The sequence below is a fragment of the Schistocerca serialis genome, chromosome 9 (genome assembly GCF_023864345.2).
Source record: "Schistocerca serialis cubense isolate TAMUIC-IGC-003099 chromosome 9, iqSchSeri2.2, whole genome shotgun sequence".
In the NCBI taxonomy this organism is placed as follows: Eukaryota; Metazoa; Arthropoda; class Insecta; order Orthoptera; family Acrididae; genus Schistocerca; species Schistocerca serialis.
The window spans coordinates 296005734-296025023 of record NC_064646.1 but is presented as its reverse complement, the minus strand read 5'-3'; the positions used below and the strand labels follow the sequence as shown (position 1 = coordinate 296025023).

The following is a 19290-nucleotide window of genomic DNA, read 5'->3' as shown; positions in this document are numbered from 1 at the left end:
TACCGTTCCTCAAGAGCGACTATTAATCAAATTGCGTGCATATGGAGTATCGTCTCAGTTGTGCCACTGGATTTGTGATTTCCTCTCACAGAGGTCACAGTTCGTAGTGATAGACGGTAAATCATCAAGTAGAACAGAAGTGATATATGGCGCTCCGCAAGGTAGTGCCATAGGCCCTCTGCTGTTCCTGATTTATATAAATGATCTAGGTGATAATCTGAGCAGTCCCCTTAGATTGTTTGCAGATGACGCTGTAATTTACCGTCTATTAAAATCATCAGACGATCACTTCCAATTACAAAATGATCTAGAGAGAATTTCTGTATGGTGCGAAAAGTGGCAACTAGCGCTAAACAAAGAAAAGTGCGAGGTCATTCACATGGGTACTAAAAGAAATCCGATAAATTTTGGGTATACGATAAATCGAACAAATCTAAGGGCTATCAATTCGACTAAATACCTAGGAATTACAATTACGAGCAACTTAAATTGGAAAGATCACATAGATAATATTGTGGGGAAGGCGAGACAAAGACTGCGCTTTGTTGGCAGAACAATTAGAAGACGCGACAAACCCACTAAAGAGACAGCCTACATTACAATTGTCCGTCCCCTGCTGGAACATTGTTGCGCGGTATGGGATCCTTACCAGATAGGATTGACGGAAGACATCGAAAAATTGCAAGGTAGGGCAGCTCGTTTCGTGTTATCGCGCAATAGGGGTAAGTGTGTCACTGATATGATACGCGAGTGGGGTTGCAGTCACTCAAACAAAGGTGGCTTTCGTTGAGGCGAGATCTATTAACGGCGCCGGCCGCGGTGGTCTGGCGGTTCTAGGCGCTCAGTCCGGAACCGCGCGACTGCTACGGTCGCAGGTTCGAATCCTGTCTCGGGCATGGATGTGTCTGATGTACTTAGGTTAGTTAGGTTTAAGTAGTTCTAAGTTCTAGGGGACTGATGACCACAGACGTTTAAGTCCCATAGTGCTCAGAGCCATTTAGATCTATTAACGAAATTTCAATCACCGACTTTCTCTTCCGAATGCGTAAATATTTTGTTGACACCCACCTACGTAGGGAGAAATTATCATCACAATAAAATAACAGAAATCAGAGCTCGAGCAGAAAGATTTAGGTGTTCCTTTTTCCCCACAGGCCTTTCGAGAGTGGAATGGTAAAGAAGTAGTATGAAAATGGTTTGATGAACCCTCTGCCAGGCACTTAAGTGTGAATTGCAAGTAAGCATGTAGACGTAGGTGTGTAGATGTGGATCTGGTCCAACACTCAGCAATGTGTTAAAAAGTAGGAACCCCCACGAGTTAACAGTCAGCAGAAGCTAGATTTCATGGTACTTCTGGTGTCAACTTTCTTATTAGTAGTGGCCCCGTTGTGTTCCGCGATCAACTGATGACATACAATAAACGTCATCATTCAATTTAGCGAGCACGCGTTCGTCCGACAGTCAACTACAAAGGACACAGTAGGTAGTGCAGCAGTTAGCGATCAGCCACCGTCATCATAGGTAGACGCGTAAAAACAGAGCCAAAGCGAACGGAGGCTGATACGACAATTTGCTCTCCGTCATCGTCAAGAAGTCAAAGAAACTTTCCCACCATCAAATCGTTCCCAGATTGCCGCCCCTTGCATCTACGGCGCCACTGCCCTTTCCACGACGTCACCTGTTCTGCACGTCGCAAACCAGGGTAGCTCGCCGGTACCTGCATCTGCGGTGTGCACCACCGAGAATGGCTGCCAACGCGTTGCATGCCGTCTTGTTGGTGCCCATAGGAGCAGCAGATGGGATGCAGAAGCTCATGCTGCAGGTGCACATTAATGGGGCAACAGCAGATTTCCAGTCGGACTTAGGCGCGGCCATGTCCCAGATTAATGTAGACACGTTTCGGTGCATCGGCTCCCCACGTGTGCTCTCAGTACGGAGTGGTGACGTACAGTGGCCGGTCGATCCCACTGTGGGGTCAAACTGTAGACAACGGTAAGTATAAAACTGTAGCTCGGCAACTAACCCTACTAGCAGTCAACTCTTGGACAACAACTAACATTTTTGCCTTAGACGCTTATGTGTTTTTTGGTTTCCAAATTCAAGATCAAATGAATCTCGCTTCAACAACGATCCTTTCGCTGACCATGTTACATTATGTACGCAGTATAAGCAATTGTTTGGACCTACATAAGGTTGTGCAACAGGTTTCCAACCCCACGTACCCTTAAAGCTTTCAGTAGTGTCTAAGACTTGCAGTCCAAATCCAGTGCCTTCTGCCGTGCACGATCAAGTTAAAGCAGAACTAAATCGATTGTAAAATAAGGTAGTAATACTTTCAGTATAGTGTAGCCGGTGAGAGACGACTGCCTTAGTAGTTAAGAAGCCAAATAGGTAACTTTGTGGTGATTTTAAGTCTACCATTAATGCTCATTCAAATGTCGATCTTTATCTCATACCTAGGCCTGAGGAATTCTTGGCGAAACCGGCTGGGAGCCAATATTCTTCAACCGAGCGAGGTGGCGCAGCGGTTAGCACACTGGACTCGCATTCGGGAGGACGACGGTTCAATCCCGTCTCCGGTCATCCTGATTTAGGTTTTCCGTGATTTCCCTAAATCACTTCAGGCAAATGCCGGGATGGTTCCTTTGAAAGGGCACGGCCGATTTCCTTCCTCATCCTTCCTTTACCCGAGCTTGCGCTCCGTCTCTAATGACCTCGTTGTCGACGGGACGTTAAACACATATCTCCTCCTCCTCCTCCAATATTTTTCAAAGATAAATCACGCAGATGCCTACTTTCCGTTGGCTACAGACGATAAAAACGCAACAGATTTTAGTGATTAATGCACCATTCGTCATGAATCGTTTTAACAGGTTGTCATTTGGACTCCAGTGGTATTTCAGAGAAACCTTGAGCAACTCATCCATGGTATCCCCAACAGTGTTAATTATTTAGATGACTTACTAATTAGTGGGTCTACACGGGAGCAGCATCTGCTCAATCTACAGATATTGTAGATTGTGTCCATAAATTGTGTTATTGCCTCGACAATTTAGTTTCTTTGAACTGCGGCAAAATCAGTTATTAAGCAAAACATATTCCCATTGTGGCCCAGATTTCTCATCCGCTAAATCAGTTGTCGTGAGAGTCGTGCCAGAAAGATTTCCTGCACATTAAAAAGTGCCTTAGATCGATCTCTTATTTAGCAACGTTCCATCCGGATAAACACTTAACAGTTGCCGCTGGTGCGTCAGATTGTGGCATTGATGCACTGCTGTCCTACAAATTCTCCCACGGCACAGGACAGCCCGATGCGTTTGTTTCTAAAACATAAAGTGCGGCACAGAGGAATTATTCGAAAATTGAGCTTAGGTGACAAGAAATTTCAGATATCTCCATGGTGCTAAGTTTCACTTTATCACGAATAATAGCCCCCCCCCCTCATTTTGCTATTCGATCCCCACTCGACATTTCCCGATAAGATGCAGAGTAGCTGCAACGATGGCCGTTGTTCCCGAGTAGCTATACCTACAAGAAGCATTACTGATTCACCATGCAGCACTGGAACACAGATGCACTTTCCCGCTTGCCATGAGGCCCCGTATGCACAATTTGAAACGAACGAAGTGCTGTGTTTTGCCTGAGACGGAAATCAGTGACACACTCTGGATGAATTCCCGATTACGGAGCACCAAGTAGCAACAGCGACTCACCGTTATCGGCTACTCCACGAAATGTTGTCTGCTGTACAGTGGGCTTGACCGGAACGTCTGCCTAAGGGCACGAACCCGGAATGGCTCATCTATCTTTCATTAGTCATAGACTTAACGTCACTGATGTTGTCATACTGTTAGCTACAGATCATTCTGACTCCAGGTGGTAGTTACTCGCACGTTCCACCCCCACATACTGAAGATCCTCCACTGCACTTCGGGATATATGCAAAACACAGTCTGGAACCGCACGACCGCTACGGTCGCAGGTTCGAATCCTGCCTCGGGCATGGATGTGTGTGATGTCCTTAGGTTAGTTAGGTTTAAGTAGTTCTAAGTTCTAGGGGACTTATGACCACAGCAGTTGAGTCCCATAGTGCTCAGAGCCATATACTCCCTAATTTTCCGTATGTTGCACAGATGGCTAGTCAGCACCTACCATCCGTGCCCTCTCCATTATTTTTGCAATAGAGGGAGCACCTTCCATCCTGGTTTCCGAAAACTGCCCTCGTTCATACCGTCTGAGTTTCAGCATTTTTGTCAATGCAGTGGCACTGAATACCTGACCATCACCCATCCTGTACCCAATCGGGAGCCGAGCAAAACGCAGGTGTGCAAGATAATCACAACATCCGACCCTGATAAATTACTCACCAGTTTCCTCATCACCTATCGATTCACTCCCAAATGGACGTAGTTCGATAGAAATTTTACGCTGTTACAGATTCCACATCCTCTTCGACCTGCTGTGCCCCACCCAACGGGCCAGCCGCCAACACACACAGCTGTATTACCACGTGGGCTCCCACAACTGGCCAGGATCAAAAGTGGGCCCACAGCGTCGTTGTCGGCGATAGAGAGCAGAAATCTTTGAAACTGCGACTGGCCCGCAACATCTAGTCAGGCACCGAAATCAGGCCCCCGTCGCAATGAGTCGTACCACTCCTCCACCCTTTCTCGTCGCCTTCCCACTGAGCAAGACTTTCGCAGCCATGCTCAGGACAAACCTGTCCCATAGCCTGTCTGCTGGCATAATAATCTCCGCGCTCGTCTTAGGCATCTAAGCGGTCGGCAATGACCAACGATGGAAGCCGATAGAGGAGGAACCATTTCCACCCCCAAGGCACTTGTAGCTCCCACGAAAGCCAACGACCATCTCTCCATACAACTGACGTAGCTGGAGCAATTTCAGACTGAGGTGCCCATGGCGGGCCGAACCATTGTCTCCATTGCCAACAAGGCTGGCACACACTCCCCTGCAGGCGGACCAGTTGAAACGTCCCCTTTTTGAACAATTCTACAAGACTGTGCTTAACCTGACACACAATATTTTTAGCGCAACGCAATCTGACTTTCAAAATCCCTACAAAAGAATGGCCCTGACTAACATTAAGCTATAAGCTTCACAAATCACTTACCTCACAAAAATCTTCGCTGCTCAAGCTACTGCAATACAGCGAGCGCCACTACTGCCAGCTAAATAAAAGATTCAAACTATGGAAGGCACTAACTACTGATAGGGATAGTTAGCAAATGAAAGATATTAATAGAGAACAAACAATGTATTTACCTTGATATCATCATATATAAATATACCAGTTCATGACAAATTTCAAAACTCCGCCATCTCTCCCCCCACATCCACCACAGCTGGCGGCTCACCTCCAACTGCGCAACGCTACGCGCTGTTCACATCCAGCTGCCTAACACTACAATGGCGAGTATTACAACAATGCAAAGCAGCCACAGACTGCACACAGCACAGCCAGTGATTTTCATACAGAGGTGGCGTTACCATAAAAAAACCTAAACAGCCTACTTACATAGCCCCCATGCTACCCAAAAAAATTTTACAAATTTTTTTTGGGCACTGGCCAATACATATTTGTTAAAATTTTTTTTCACAATTACAATAACAAAGAAATCAAAGGCACACACTTATTGATACAATGTTGGTCAAAAGCTAAAATTTTCTCACAGTCCATGAAGACAGTCCTCATCATTCGTCACAGTAAAATTGCAGTGTTTTTCTCAAAGTCTGAGCAGTAAAAGACAATGCACACAGACGTAGTGGATTTCCATGCAGTCTTGAAGAAGTAGTGTTGTCCTTCCAACGGAAAGACAGTGCTGACTCTTGACATGCAGACAGGTAATGGGCCACAACAGAGCAAACCCACAGCAGAGTCATTCGACGTTTTGAAGAGTATTGGTAGGTAGGTCATCACAGAGAAGACCCACTGTAGTCCTGGTAGAGATTACGGTACTGGTGGGCCACCAGAGGTGCAGACCCACTGCAGTCCTTGTAGAAATAATGGTATTGGTGGGAAACCAGAGGTGCAGAGCCAGTGCAGTCCTTGCAGAAATAATGGTATTGGTGGGCCATCAAAGATGCAGACCCACTGTAGTCCTTGTAGAGACGGCCAGCAGCCATCTGTTGTGACTGTGCAGGTGCACAATCACCATTGAAGAGTCTTGCGGATAATATAGCAAGTCCATAACCACCACTTGTGCACTCACAAAGTTTTTGGAATTGTTCTTAGAACCAACAATGCTGTTATCCAGTCCCTTGCTGAATTATTAACACACGTGCAAACACTAACAGTCCCTACTTCTCACATATTGTCCATATACTATGACCAACAGAAACGTGTGCAGTGAAATGTAACTTACAAGTTAATAATAAGATGAACTGGTGTCAATTACAATTTTATAACATGAGAATACAATTACAAAGGTACAAAATACATCATTAAAGAACATAACAATACAGATAACATTTGTAGTAATACAGGCTTTACAAAAGAATAGAAATAGACATATACATCAGTGTTACAGGAATTATGACATAAGTACATACATAAAAGATCAGAATAACTTTCGAAACATCAACTTCACACATGAGAATTAACACAAAACAGAATAAATAATGTCTAAACATCTTTACAAAGTAAATAACACATTATTAATGCCAATTGTATTTGAGGATAACAGTATTCCTTATCATAGTGAATGTAGCTTAATATTAAAAGAAAAAAAAATTCTATGAAACTACACAGAGACAGGAAGAAAACAAATACACAAGGGTACACAAACATATAGTGGCATAACACAAAAGGAAAGGACAGGGTTTGTTGTACTGCAGTATTTTGCAAACAAAACTTTCTTTACTTCTTGGAGATCTCCCTTCATTCATCATTATTCCCAAAAAGTCCTATCTATACCTGCTGTCTGTATTCTATTCATATTTCTTTCAATATAATTATTTCTCAGTGTACAATACTCATTTTGGCCCAAATCTTTTTCATATTGTCCATAGTCAGTTTCTTATATAGTCTACCTCCTCTTAAGCTAACTTAAATCTACTGAGCTCAGATGCTAAACTAAGGAACGAGGCAATGCAGCAGCACATAAAACAATTAATATAAACAGCAATAAAAAAAATGGAAAATCGCAAAGCAAGCTACAGTAAATCTAAATTACCAAGCAATTCAACATTACAACTAATATGAGGCAATGCGCAGCAAACAAAAAAATAAATCTGGCTTAGCAGAGTAACACAAATTTAAGTTCAGTAGCACTATGCCTGGCAAACAGCAGCTTATATCTAAACATGACATAGCTCAAGCAGAAAAAATAGTACACTAAAGATAACAATGCAGATAATGGAAATGTATAATCACATCTTAATGTCTAAGTAATTAAAGTGGTGCACCACAACAACTTATTGTAAAAAATATATTACCATGTACTTGAAAAGAAAATTATGTGTCCAGTTACTGTTACTAGTCCCTTCTTATTGTTCCTTCCTTTCCAAGTGCTCCTTTTTTAAAGAATGTGGATTACAAAATTATTATTTAATAGATCTGTTGACAGAAAGGGTTCGCATTAGCAAATGCATTTTATTTTTTAAAAGCAATGCTGCAACACAGCTGGAAACCAGATATCAAGTGAAATAAGCAACTACGAAAAGCAAAGCATAAAAATATAATTCAATAGTCATGTGACATTTCATAAGTCAGTAGCTCCCAACTCTCGTAGAAAGACACTTGCCATTATAATGGCCTCCCCTTTTTTTTTTCTACCTGTGCCGCTGAAAGGCTAATGGCTTTTTTTCGGGCGGCTGTCGCCCAGGTGGGTGCCCGCGACGCATTACCTGCAGGTGGTCACTTAACTTTCTTACGGAAATATTTACGACAGCAGTTTCCGCTACAGTGACAGTCTCACATAAAAATATTTCACAGGTCAAGAATTAGCGTTGCAAATCTGTAGAAACAAAACCCTATAAATATAACAGTGTCCAAAAAATTTTCGCCAGCATTGTGATACATTCACTCATATACACACATTTCATAACTCTTAAAGTACGATTCTTGGTTTCCAACAACCTTTTTCACAAATCAGAGTCCCTAATCACTACTCATTATTCCTTACCTTATTCGTCGACACTTCTTCAGTATTTCATCATAAGAAATACGTAGCATAATCAAACTCCTCATATACGGTATCATCATCTTATTAATCATAAACATACCTCAACAGTATAATACACATCGTCGTCGTAATAATATCATAACATCTTAGTCAACTCTCAAAATCGTCGTAGCTTTCTCCAATAATTTCAAAACCTAAAAAAAATTCTCTGCTCATTTCAATAGTGTCATCTTCCTCAAACGTACTATAAAATCATGCTCCCTTACCAAATACATCATTCAAAGCTCTCATAGTATCACAATGGTTCCAAAAAAATATGAACAGTTCACAAAGTACAGACAAAATACAATTTCGTAAGTGTGAAGTTATCCAACGGTGTAATTACGTAAACATGTGTCACTGACGTAGTAAAAAAATGTTTATCTCTCAGTTAAATGATCAGATAGCTGTGTAATTTGTGTGTTAGAGAAATACGGTACCGATGTGTAAAGTTGTATAAGCAAATACCATATTAGCTAGGGTTCCTTGTGGTTGCCACACACCTGGTACACAAAGTAAGCGTGTACCCCCCTGAGGATTAATCTAATTATACCCTCGGGTGTTACAGATTACAGCAATGGAATGAAATGTATCACGGAAAACTTTCTTTGTAATTCAAAAATCTTTAAAAATAAATGTTTTAAGTACAAAATTAATCACTGAAATGCGTGTCCTGTAGAGCTAAATGTGCATCTTGTTGTAAGATAATCTCTGTGGAAGTGTTGTAGTTATTTTCCTCCGAAAGCTAAGTTCTGCAGAAGCCAATGTACTTACCTCATGATAAACAAAAGTGAAATGATTTGCGTAGAGATATCTTAGTTATTATGCTTATTGTTGTGATGATGAAAGTACTGTGCTATAACGTATTGTTGTGCTATGGAAAAGGCTGTCTCCTTGTAGCTATACCACAAAAGTTACTAATAAAACATGTTTTGATTTCCAGAAGAATTCAGAAAAACTGTGCAGATATAAAACAGATACACCGCAAAAGCAACATTGTAAATTGTCACTCATTAGTAGCGTCGTGATAAAACCGTGTAGTTCTCACTTAAACTAACCACTGTGTCGTCTGGTATCTCACAGAAAGTACATTAAACCCAGAATGTATTTTCAAGTAAACCAAAATGTTGCATTAAAATCTCATTAGCAGTACCAGTATGTGTCCTAAGTATGTAAGCCTGATAGTCATTACGTAATCGTGCAACTAACAAGCAAGAATGTACAAATACAACACTGTGTCGTCTGTTCACTATAACAATGCATTCGTAATTTCTGTTTAAAAATGTTCCCTAGGTTCTAGACTGGATATTTAACTTCAAACATTATTGCATGTTAACAGTTTCTTAAGTCTGACAAAGCATACTAGAAATGTGAAGTGAAAAGTTTTATGGCAAAGACAAAGTTAAAAAGCAGATTATCTTTCAATAAATGGTTTTACATGTGAAATGTGGTGTAAACCTTTACTCTTCCTAGTACGCAGAGTTTCGGCTTCAACACAATTATCATGTGGTATACGTCGGATTCTGTATGGTCCATTGTAAACTAGAAAGAATTTGTGACTCAAGTGTTTCTTCTTATGTGACAATGAATGAGCTTTAATGAGAACTTTCTGACCAATATACAATTTCTTTGCATTTGCTTTACCGTGTAGTTTTCTCCTTTTGTCTGCTGCAGATTTTATATTTTTAAGAACCAAATCAATTATGTCTTTGTGTCGAAGTTTACGTGTATTCGGGAAAGGTACAAGCTCTCTGATTCTGTTCGGTGGTTCTTCATTCTTCAGTACAAGAGTAGGTGGTAAAGCAGTGGAATCATGAGGCATTTCATTCAGCACGTTTTGAAATAAGTGTAAGTATCTGACCCAATGCTGATGCTTTCTGTGACAATAAAGCCTGCAAAGCTTATTGATTTCTCTCATAATCCGTTCGGAGGGGTTACAATGTGGTGAGTACAATGAAATAAAAACAGGTTTGATTTTATGGTTGCGAAGCATGCGTGACCAAACAGCAGATCTAAATTGCGGTCCGTTATCTGAAATGACTTTAGCAACGTGGCCAACTTCACGTAAGAAATTTTTAACAAAGGAGTTGGATACAGACCGTCCAGTGGCTTTACGTAACGGTGTGAAAGAAACAAATTTTGAAGTAAGTTCAACAGCGACTAGAACGTACGAAAATCCATTAGATGTTCTGACAAGCGGTCCCAAGAGATCAACAGCAGCAAATTCTTTTAATTTAGAAGGAATGATAGGAAACAACGGAGCACGATGTGAGACAGTAGATGGTTTCGCCTTTTGACAAAGTTTACAAATAGACAAGACTCTTCGAATTCTCTTTTCCATATTGTTAAAATAACAAGTCGTTCGAAGAATATGATAACATTTTCGTGGACCAAAATGTGCGTAGCTGAAATGAATGTACCAAATGAGCTTATTAACAAAATCGTCAGGAATGCAAAGTACCCATAGCTTGTCACCAACAGTGCAGCGTTTGAACAGTATGTTGTTTCTAACCAGATAATAATGCCGAATCTGTGTGTGTGTCTTTTCATGCCATTTGCTCTTGATGTCTTTCCAAATCGGATCTTTATCTTGTTCATGAGCAATGTCCTTTAAGGATGTGGTGATGAAGTTTTCAAAGGCGACTTTCTGAATGTAAAGAATACTGAAATTTTTCTCGAGGTTGCCTTCTGTGGTACTTTTCTCAAGCCCAGCCGGTGCGCGTGACAGTGCGTCCGCAACAATGTTCTCCTTGCCGGGAATGTAGACTATTGTGAAGCGGAATTCTTGCAGAAACAATGCCCAACGTTTTAACCTGTCATGATTTAATTTTGAAGACATAAGAAATTGTAATGCACGATGATCACTGTATACTTTTACGTGCTTACCAGAAAGAAAGAAACGGAATTTGTTAAATGCCCAAACGATAGCTAAAGCTTCTAATTCAGTAACGGGATAATTTTTTTCCGATTTTGTTAGCACTCGGCTAGCAAAAGCAATGGTTTTCTGAATGGTAGTGCCATTTTCTATGGCTTCTTGAAATAAATGGGCACCAAGACCGACTTTAGAAGAATCCGTGCTAAGGCAGAAATCTTGTGACAGATCTGGATGAGCTAAGATTGGCGCGTGAAGTAACGCTTCTTTCAAAGAATTGAATTCCAACTGTGCTTGTTCGTCCCAGTTCCAAATAGTATTTTTTCCAGTGAGAGAACAAAGTTTTGGTGTAACAAGAATTTGCATATTCAGAAAACGACGCTAAAAATTTACGAGACCTAGAAAACTGCGGACTTGTCTTTTTGTGGATGGAACTGGAATGGCTCTGATTGCTTCTAACTTTTCAGGATCCGGTTGAATCCCTTCAGAAGAAATAATATGTCCCAAAAACTTCACCTTTGTCCTACCGAATTCAGACTTTTCCAAGTTAACTGTAATTCCAGATTCTGCAAAAATACGTAACAAACTGTTGAGGATGCGATTATGTTGTTCCCATGAAGCTTCTGCTATCAGAATATCGTCCACATATAAGGTGATGTGACGTTTTAAGAACTCAGGTAATATGGAATTTAACCCACTAATGTATGCTGCCGAAGAAATGTTCAAACCAAAAGGAAGTTTCCGAAACTGATAACAAACGCCGAAACAAAGGAAAGCTGTGTATTTTCTACATTCTGGATGAAGTTCGATCTGATAAAAGCTGGATCTGAGATCAATGGAAGACAACACTTTTACACCATTAAAATTTTGAAGAAGTTCTTCTAACGTTTGCGGCCTGTCTGTTTCAGGAATAATGATCGTATTGATTTGTCTCGAATCTAAGACAAGCCTGATCGATCCATTTTTCTTCTCAACAACATGTAATGGATTGTTGTATGAGCTTACTGCAGGCTCAATAATGCCCTCATTAAGCATAGATTGTATTTCTGTTCTAACACGGTCCCTATAATGCGCCGGAATTATGTATGGTCTAACACAAAATTTAGTATGCTCACGAACACGAAATTGGTATTGAAATCCCTTGATTGTTCCTGTTCTGTGAGTAAAAACTGTGGAATGTGCTTGTAAAATCTCAAAAAGATCCTGCCTATCAGTGTCATTACAATTCTCAGTTGTTTGAATTTTATTCTGAATTAACTTATTAGTGTCAAATGCGCCGTCGATATCATCCCTGTCAGTACTTGCAGAGTGATTGTTAGTGTCTAGTTCCGTAGAAAAGTCCGAACTGTTGTCTAACAGAAGGTAAAGCCGATTAATTTCCTCGTCATGGTTTGAGAGCCAATCTTCAAATTTCAAAGCTATTGACTTACCTTCTTTCTCTAAACTTATTTCAGCATCGTGAAAGTTTAAGATTGCTTTGTATTCATTCAAAAGGTCTACTCCCAATATAATTTCCGTCGACAATAATGGAACAATGAGAAAGTTCATAGAGAAGCTGTGGCTTTGACAAAAGCATTCTAAATTGGTTTGTTGGCGTACATCTACACTTTTTCCAAAGATTGCACCTTGTAATTTAATCTTACGTAACGGAAGTGTGGGGCAATCGTTCGATTTGTTGCATTTGCTAAAGGCTGTTTCACTGATTACTGAAATGGGACTGCCAGAGTCAAGTACTGCCGTAAATTTTACGTCATTTACAGTAATATGAATCACAGGATATGCAATGTTGTTATGTTTTACGTCGTGTTCCTGGAGTAAGATGTCCCTAATGTCTTCCATTTTTACGTAATTACTAGCTACGGCAGATGCGTCGTTAGTGTCATAAGAACGTTTTGTGGCTGCCAGCGGTGTGAGTCATTGCCTATTGTCTCTTTGTTGGCGCGCGTCGTTATTGGGATTTGGAGACCTAACTTCTACAAATTCACCTCCTCGAGAGGGCCCTGCTCTGTTTGAATCCCGCCAGTTCTGATGCAATTCAGGTCTGTCGTTACGATCACATCGTCTGTCGTCATGTCAGTAGTTCCTGTAGTTTCTTTCTTGTCGGTTAAGTGGTGGAGAATTTCTCCCTGAATCGTAACTGCGCGCTGAACTGTTGCGTCTGAAGTTATTCTGTCTCCCTTGATAATAATTATTTTGGTTCCCATATTGTCTGTTTCTCTGATTGTCTCTGTGATAGTCGCTACCGCGGAGAGGTGATCTTTCCCTGTAATTATTACTACTCTGCCAACGGTTGTCGTACGGGTGGTGTCTATTTTGGTCACGATTTGCGTTGTAAGAATAGACCAGTCGTGTCCGGTTATTGTTTCTGTCGTCACGGAATTGTGACGGATGTGACCTGTAGTGATTGTTTTCCTGTTTTCGCATCCCGCGACTGTCTGTGTCAATTTCTAATTCTTGTAACAGTCCCTGAAAAGCTTCAATGTCGTCTTTGCAACGTCCTGCTAAAATAATATGTCGCAAATGTTCAGGCAGTTTGATTAAGCAAATGCGGATGAGTTCTGAGGGGCTGTATGGGTCTGACAGGTACTGATTCTTGTGCAACATGTCTTCAAAATATTTCGCAAGACTGGAGAATTCAGATTGTTCGAAATGTTTCATCATTATGATACCATGTTTTACTCGGTCTTGTGTGGCTTGAGACCAATATGCTGAGAGGAAGGCATGGTAAAATTCTCCTTCACTGTGGCAATCGTGAATGACCGATCGCATTCTTACAGCTGGTTCATTCTCTAAGTAGCCACACATAAATTCTAATCTGTGTTCCAACGACCAGTTGGGAGGAAAACAATGAGAGAATTGATGGAGCCATGCTTGTGGATGAATGTCGTTGCCAGAATTCTTAAATGTTTTGAATTTACGTGTAGTAATGAACAGCTTATAGTCAAAATCGTCATGTCGGCGAGTCGCATATCGGTCATTGTTAGGTCGTGTCGGCCGTTCCATCTCAAAATTCGGTGCACATTGCCAATTTCTTTCATAACTTCCGAAATGCCCTGTGTTATTATTTTGTGGCTTTTCCGTGTTTCTAAGTCCCTCTTCCCGTGTTGGAGCGCGAGTGTCCTCTGAAATACGTAATTCTTGTATTACCTGTGTCAGCTGATCTTGTACTTCCCAGATTTCTCTTTGGTGTTGTGTATTAATTTGATTCTGATTTTGTTTGAATTTTCTTATTTGTTCATACTCTTCTGTGTCAGTGAAGGCTACGGGTCTTGTGTCATTCAGATCATCATCTACCTTTGTAGATAAGTTAGTGACCTGATCCGAAAGTTCGGCTACTTTCTCCGATAGTGACCCCATTTCCTCAGTGTGTTTTTCTGAACCAAGTTTCAGAGTGTCCATTTGTGATGAAATCGAATCTACTGTGTCCTTTAAGTTTTCCTGAGTTTTTGCAAGTTGCGTAACCGAATCGGTAGATGCAACTGAGTCAATGTTAGCCCACAAGGTCTCATGATTTTCATGAACATTGGTTTGCAGTTCTTTTATGGCTGCTTCGTGATTCTGTAATGCATTTTCATGCCGCGAAAAAATAGGTTGAAAATTCTCACAAATTTGTGTTTTTACGTCATTACAGACTTTTTGACATTTCGATTCAATGTTATGTAACTCAGTAGTTAAATCTTCACGTGTTTGTTCAAGTGTTTGTTCCAATGAGTCTAACTTTTTAAGATTTTGTTCCACTGTGTCTAACTTTTGAAGCTTTTGCTGTGTTTGTCTCTGATTTTGTTCCATTGTGTCTAACTTTTGAAGCTTTTGCTGTGTTTGTCTCTGATTTTGTTCCATTGTGTCTAACTGTTGCTGTGTTTGTCTCTGATGTTGTTCCATTGTGTCTAACTTTTCAAGCTTTTGTCCCATTTGTTGCATTAATTGTAATAACAATGCACTGGTGTCTGAAACATGTTCCTCAGTGCTTTTTGGCAGTGAATTTGCACCGGAAACATTCACATTTTGACAAGCAGAAAATGTGTCTTGACTTATTTGAGAAAACGGTGAGGATCCAAAACCTGAATCTACAGTATTTGCGAGATCGTGTCGTGTCATTTCGGCTTCCTGAGGCGAGCTATTGCCGACCGATCGATCGATAATGCTTCCCTCTTCACTAATTGTTTCACTGTCCACGCCATTGTTTGACGCCCGCTCCATTTCCCTGTGCACAGTTACCAAATTACTACTTTGAACATTAGTAAATTCATTACTCGGCGGCGCTGATAAGCTACGCTCGTCGTCACTATTATTTCTCAGTTTAGTTTGGAGCCTAGTGTTACGTTTTTCACACGCCATAATTGTCACAATATTTCACACGATAACACAGAAAAGCACAATTTGAAGTGCAAAAATAGGAGAACACATTAACATAACACTGAAAATAATATCTAGTTAATTGCAGCTGCGAAATACTTGGTGCAAATCTACATGCATGCCACAACTGTTTTACTGTACAACAATGAAAAACTACAACTACAAAGGAAATTCTCTCTACAATTACGCACTAGCAATAAACAAAAGCTACACTAAATACACAAACTACAAGAAAAAATCAGAAGATTCCAGTGAGGTATCCTGGCAGGGTCGCCATATGAAACATCCCCTTTTTGAACAATTCTACAAGACTGTGCTTAACCTGACACACAATATTTTTAGCGCAACGCAATCTGACTTTCAAAATCCCTACAAAAGAATGGCTCTGACTAACATTAAGCTATAAGTTTCACAAATCACTTACCTCACAAAAATCTTCGCTGCTCAAGCTACTGCAATACAGCGAGCGCCACTACTGCCAGCTAAATAAAAGATTCAAACTATGGAAGGCACTAACTACTGATAGGGATGGTTAGCAAATGAAAGATATTAATAGAGAACAAACAATGTATTTACCTTGATATCATCATATATAAATATACCAGTTCATGACAAATTTCAAAACTCCGCCATCTCTCTCCCCACATCCACCACTGCTGGCGGCTCACCTCCAACTGCGCAACGCTACGCGCTGTTCACATCCAGCTGCCTAACACTACAATGGCGAGTATTACAACAATGCAAAGCAGCCACAGACTGCACACAGCACAGCCAGTGATTTTCATACAGAGGTGGCGTTACCATAAAAAAACCTAAACAGCCTACTTACACAGTCTGTGACCCAAATCCCATTAATCGGCTGTAAATCACGCTGACTGTACCGGCATCTGATTTAGCTGATCACGTCGAGGCCGTACCGTGGGAGACTTTGACGAGGATGCCGGAACCTCCAGCAAACGGTAGAACATATTCGATAATACATGCCGATTAAAAGAGGAAGGGGGTTAATATCCGACACTGATTCGGATTCCAAGCCGAATAGGAATATCGATATGGAGCACAGGTCTGAGACATCAGACTACAAAGTGGAAATGTAGCTTACTCCTGTGTGAGGCACCGCTACAGCCACTAACATGTCACGTGATGCTATCGACTGACGCGAGACTGCTTTTACTTACTGTGCTCCCAAACTTGCCAGCCAGTCTCGTTAGTTCCTTGAACTTTTGACAAGAGCCGTCCATTAGTAGAACGATTGCCGTTGTCTGAATTCAGATTGCTTCCCTGACTGTTTTTGCACACTAACGACGACTTCGCTACCGCTTCTGGCTACTTCACATCATAAACCCCTCCGTCATCGACCTCAGGAACCGACTGTTTGTTCCACCAATCTCTGGGTTACTGCCAAATGCGAGTGATCATAAACAGTGTTTCTGCTTTCGCAGAGTAGGACAGAAAAGAAAGAAATAAAATAGTATCAATTGCCACCTTTATTTAGCCACGAAATGTTCGCCTTTAGCATTGATGAGAAACATCCACATTTGCATTTACTTTTCAAGTACCATCTTTGTGGGTGAACTACATTATTAAAAAGACACGTTTTGGTTTGTGGTTCTAGGAAATGCGAAAGTAACAAAGGTCATTAATCTTCGCAATTTTCCACTTCCATTACATACTAACTAACATGAAAGTGAACCCCGTGGAAGACACGGTAGGATCCCAATGTGACTTTGCACATGTACGCATCATCGACAGATATGCAAATCAGAGTTACAGTTCTCTGTGACAGTTAGAACGGCCATCACAATACGTAAGTGTAGTTGGTGTTTACTGTTGTTAACAGGCCTTATAGGGTATGTAAGACCTGTGAACAACATCAGATGTTGTGTGAAAGACACGGAGATGCCACGTACTGCTGTGAGACAGCCTTGTCATCACAGAGTCTGAAAGGGACTTCGTTGTGGGTCTCCACCTGTCCGAGTGGTCGAACCGTGCAGTATCCAGATTTTTTGGGTAGTCAGGTGTGACAGTGGCCCAATGTTGGACAGCATACACGTCGTCAAGCTTCTGTTGACCATCTCTCATCATCACCAGGGAGGATGGCAATAATGTGCACCAAGAAAATCGTAATCCCTTCCCATCTGTGACATCCGAGAAATAGTAACAGACTTCCTGCAACACTCTGTAGCACCCTGCATCATTGGTCAGAGACTCATGGCACCCAGACTTGGGAATTACCATTCCATGTGTAGGCTGGTATTAACATCACTAGACAGACGGTTTCATTTTTAGTGTTGCCATGACCAGGAGTGGCAACGGCCTTGCCGCAGTGGATACACCAGTTCCCATCAGATCACCGAAGTTAAGCGCTGTCGAGCGTGGCCGGCACTTGGATGGATGACCATCAGGGCCGCCATGTGCTGTTGCCATTTTTCGGAGTACACTCAGCCTCGTGATGCAAATTGAGGAACTACTCGACCGAATAGTAGCGGCTCCGGTTAAAGAAAACCATCCTAACGATTGGGAGAGTGGTGTGCTGACCACACGCCCCTCCTATCTACATCCTCAGCGGAGGATGTCACAGCGGTCGGATTGTCCCGATGGATCACTTGTGGCTTGAAAACGGAGTGCTACTTGATCAGGAGGCAAGGACTGCTGACGAATGACATCGCATTGCATTCTGTGATAAATGGTTCTGCACTATCTCGGAAGACCTCGTCAGCAAGTATGTCAGCGACCTGGGAAGGGTCCCGTCCTTAAAGTGTTTTATGGAGGTACCGCGCCGTTACTTCTGGCCCCATGGCACAGGGGGTCACCAGGTATGACTTCAGGCCATGGCTCATAATGATTCAGGGAAATCTACAGGCACAACGTTATGTTACGGACATTCTGCGTCCTCGTGTGTTACCTCACATGTCAAAAGATCATGTTGCTATTTGTCAACATGAAAATTCAAAAAATGGTTCAAATGGCTCTGAGCACTATGGGACTTAACATCTGAGGTCATCAGTTCCCTAGAACTTAGAACTACTTAAACCTAACTAACCTAAGGACATCACACACATCCATGCCCGAGGCAGGATTCGAACCTGCGACCGTAGTAGTCGCGCGGTTCCGGACTGAGCGCCTGAACCGCTAGACCACCGCGGCCGGCAACAACATGAAAATTGCTCGTGCACATGGCACGTGGCCCTATGAAATGTGTATGTATGTTAAGATTCATTCTCCTGTGGCCAGTTAGATCTGTTCCCGATACAACATATGTGGGACAGTCAGCAATCAGGATATCAAGGACGAGTTACAACAGCTGTGGGCCAGCTTGCCTCAGAAGAGAATACAGCGGCTTCATAACACCATTCCCAATCGAATAAATGCATGCATCCAGGCCAATAGGCCCATACTCGAAACTTCTTTGTAAATTTATATATTATTCTTAACAACTAGATACGCCAAAATCGCTTGCAATTCTTTTTATTGTTACTAGTTTCGATAGATTTATGCTGTCATCATCGAATCTGAAAGTTCAATAAACAAACATTGTAAGACCAGGTGGGTAATACACACATTTCTACATGTAAACTGTGTATACATTACTGTAGCATAGGAACCTACCTTGCAACATCGTATTAACATAAGTTCATGATCTTTACAAACCTGCAAACAACATAGTGATGTTGCGTCGCTTTACAATAAAAAGTAGCAAGAAACATCACAGTGACAAACATAAAACACCAGAAATATAAAGCACAAATCATATTATTCCGATGTTGTAGAGCACTCGTTGACTTAACACCACAATGGCGACTGAGTTAGTACGACATTTGCACAGATTATTCTGTATACAGTTGTTTACATTGTGGTATTCGACAGTCGATATGTACT

General features: G+C 41.5%; 1 pseudogene; it reads left to right on the top strand.

The window, feature by feature from the left end:
- Positions 1-17719: 17719 nt before the first annotated feature.
- On the top strand, positions 17720-17837 carry LOC126420084 (5S ribosomal RNA; annotated as a pseudogene).
- The last annotated feature ends 1453 nt before the right edge of the window (positions 17838-19290 follow it).